This window comes from Asparagus officinalis, chromosome 6 (genome assembly GCF_001876935.1).
Source record: "Asparagus officinalis chromosome 6, Aspof.V1, whole genome shotgun sequence".
Classification (NCBI taxonomy): Eukaryota; Viridiplantae; Streptophyta; class Magnoliopsida; order Asparagales; family Asparagaceae; genus Asparagus; species Asparagus officinalis.
Window position 1 is genome coordinate 36,329,727 of NC_033799.1, and position 4,140 is coordinate 36,333,866.

A 4,140-nucleotide genomic window follows, 5' to 3' on the forward strand; every position below is an offset into this window, starting at 1 on the left:
GTATTGGATACATTGGTAAGATACCATCTCCCGTTATAGAAGATGTTTATTTGGTTAGTGGTTTAAATCATAATCTTCTTAGCATTAGCCAATTAAGTGATAAAGGTTTTGATATTTCTCTTAAACCAGATAAGTGCATTGTTAGCTCAAATGGAAAATTTATTTTTTGTTGCTAATGGAAAATCTAATATATACATTTTTAAGATGAATGAGCTAATAGATTAAGATGTTAAATGCATTGGGACGGTTGATGAAAATCCTTGGATTTGGCATAAAAGGCTTGGACAACGCCAACATGGAGTTGATATCCAAATTATCCAAGAAGAATCTTGTAAAAGGGTTACCAAACTTGTATTTCATCAAAGATACCATTTGTGAAGATTATGCTAAAGGTAAACAAACTAAGACTACCTTCAAATCCATTAATGAGGTATCAACTTCTAAACCCTTACAATTACTTCATCTTGATCTCTTTGGTCCTATGCGTGTTACCTCTCTAGGAGGCAAACAATATGTTTTTATTATCATTTATGATTTCTCTCGTTTTACATGGACAATATTTCTTGGTAATAAAGATGCATGCTTTGAAGAATTTTTAAATTATGTCAAAAGAATTGAAAATAAAAAAGAGTTGAAAGTTGTTAAAATTACAAGTGATCATGATGGTGAATTTCAAAAAAAAAAAATTTTAATGATTTTTGTGCATATCATGGTATAACTCATGTATTTTCCGCTCCAAGAACACCATAACAAAATGGTATTGTTGAACGAAAAAATCGTACCATACAAGAGATGGCACGAACAATGATAAATGCTTTTGATTTACCTAAATATTTTTAGGTGGAAGTCGTAAATACGACTTGCCACGTTTTGAATCGTGTTTTGATTCGACCAAAGCTTAGGAAAACTCCTTATAAACTATTTTATGGAAAAATCCCTTTTATTGGATACTTTTGTATTTTTAGTTGTAAATGTTTTATCTTGAACACCAAAGATCACCATGATAAATTTGATTCAAAAATTAATATTGGTATTTTCTTAGGATATGCACATCGAAGTAAGGCTTATTGGGTCTTCAACAAATAAACTCTTGTTGTTGAAGAATCTATAAACGTTACTTTTGATGAGACTAATATTGGTTTACAAGTTAGTTTGCCTAGGAAAGATGATGATGATGTTGAGGGAGGATTGAAATTTTTGCAACTAAATGAAACACCCTCAATAGATTCTCAAAAGGATGGGAAAAGCAACAACATTCAAGAACAAGAGCAAGAAGAACTCTCCAAAGCATGGAAATTTACACCAAGTCATCCAAAGGAGCAAATAATAAGGAATCCTTTACAAGGGGTTCTAACTCGCTCAAAAGTTTTGAGTGAGTGTGGTAATGTTGCCTTCCTATCTCATATAGAACCTAAAAAGATTAATGATGCTTTAAAAGATGAGTTTTGGGTTTTAGTTATGCATGATGAACTAAACAATTTTTAAAGAAATAATATTTGGAAACAAGTTCCTAGACCTAACAATGCTAGTGTGATTGGAACAAAATGGGTTTTTAGAAACAAACTTGTTGAACATGACATAGTCATAAGAAATAAAGCTCGTTTAGTTGCCCAAGGATACAATCAAGAGGAGGGCATAGACTATGATAAAACCTTTGCACCGATTGCACGATTAGAATCTATTAGGATGTATTTGGTATTTGCAAGTTTTAAAAATTTTAAATTATTTCAAATGGATATTAAAAGTGTCTTGTTAAATAGTTTTATAGAAGATGAAGTATATGTTGAGTAATCTCCCGGTTTTATGGATCATTCATTTCCTAATCATGTTTACCGGGGTCAAAAAGCTTTATATGGGTTAAAACAAGCTCCTAGAGCTTGGTATGCTCGTCTCTCTAGTTTTCTTCTTTAAAATGGTTTTTTGAAAGGGAAAATTGATAATAAACTTTTTGTGAGAAAAAGAGAAAATTATTTTATTTTAGTTCAAATATATGTTGATGATATTATTTTTGGTGCTACAAATGAATCTCTATGCAAGGAATTTTCTAAAGTTATGCAAGATCATTTTGAGATGAGCATGATGGGAGACCTTACTTTCTTTCTCGGGCTCTAAGTCAAGCAAACTACGGATGGGATATTTGTTTCTCAAAGCAAGTATGCTAGAGAATTGGTGAAGAAATTCGGTTTGGAGAATTCTAAACATGCACCAACTCCCATGAGTACAAGTATCAAGCTTGATGCGGATGATAGTGGTGAGGATGTAGACCAAACACTCTATCAAGGTATGATAGGTAGTCATCTTTATCTTACCGCTAGTAGACCCGATATCATGCTTAGTGTGTGTGCTTGTGCACGTTTTCAAGCTTCTCCAAAAACATCCCATTTGATTATAGTTAAACAAATTATTAAATATATCAATGGTACAATTGATCATGGTTTATCTTATCCAAAAATCACCTCTTTTGATCTTTATGGTTTTTGTGATGCCGACTTTGCTGGATGTAAGGTAGATCGCAAGAGTATGAGTGATACATGTTAATTTTTAGGTAACTCTCTTATCTCTTGAGCTTCTAAGAAACAAAATTGTGTTACTTTGTCCACTACGGAAGCGGAATACATTACCGCCGGCTTATGTTGTGCCCAAGTTTTATGGATTAAAGGACTATGGTTTGAATTTTCAAAATATAAAAATCTTTTGTGATAACACTAGTGCTATAAATATTTCATAAATTTCTGTTTTGCACTCTAGAACCAAGCATATTGATGTGCATCATTATTTCTTATGCGATCATGTAGAGAGGCAAGATGTATCTCTTGTTTATATTGATACTAAATCTCAATTAGCGGACATCTTTATCAAGCCTCTTAGTGAAGATGATTTTTGTCGCATAAGAAATGGTTTGGGTTTATGTACTATGTAAAAGTTTTGTTTGTTTGCTTGGTTAGTTGCACTTCATATGTATTTTTTGTTTACCATTTCACTTACCCAATTTTGATGGTGACAAAGGGGAGAGAAATCTCCTCATTTGTTGCACATAGTTAGGGGGAGCTCATATATAGGGGGAGCTACTATCTATAAGCTATGTTTATTACGCTCCAATATAACGGTTAATTGTCATCATCAAAAAGGGGGAGATTGTAAGCCCTTATGTTTTGATGATGATTTACAACCACCATTATCGATACTAATTACTTGTTGAGTTATATTATAGTTAATATACATATCAAGCTTGCTAGTACCACATATGGAGGATTGGATGGAATTTGAGCTACAACGAAGATATCTAGAGAAGGAGGAGGCAATGTGATGAAGCAAATGTTAATCAAGAACAACATTTACAAGTGAAAGCATCATCAACTTAAACCAATATGAAGACTCAAAGAAATGTAATTCTATGTGAGGATATTTGCTAGTTTTTTCTTTTCTCTCTAGTGTTAGATTGTAGGCAAGTAGTTGTAGATTTCATTTTAAGCTATTGGGATATCACACACATGTTTTTATACTTATATTTTTGAGCGTTTTCACTAAATATTATTTTTCACAAGCATGAGGACCTATTCGTAAAATTTCTTTTCTAAACAGTTTGTTTTTAGTATTAAAAACATTTTACAAAGCAACACAATGTTTAGAAATCAATTGAGTTATTTTAAAAAGAGTCAAAAACTATTTTTATACATGTATCAGTCATGTATCAGTTCGCGGTCGACCGCCATGGTCGAACACACCTATGTTTTTCCCTCGGGAGCCAACAAGAACATTCACGGTCGATCGTGACGGTCGACTGTCAATCTGTAAGTTTCCATGGTCGACCGCGACGGTCGACCATAGCTTTCACTGGAAGTTCTCTCAGTTTTGAAAATCCCTCGCAGTCGACCGCGAGAATCCCACGATCGACCGACGTTCGTCTAATGGGTTTTTTCAGTACAGTTTTAGAAAATCGTTTTTACGGGATTTGGGGAGATTTGTGTATGGATTTTAGCAGCTGTTCTTTTTCCAATTTAAACCCTTATACTCCCCTTTCTCAAGGTATCTAAGCTTATTGAAAATCCTGAGTTTTGTTTTACTGTTTTCAAAAGAGCCAAACTTTCAATCTTGTTTTTTTCTCTGTTTTCAAGTTCACATCCGAAGCTTCAAGTGTGA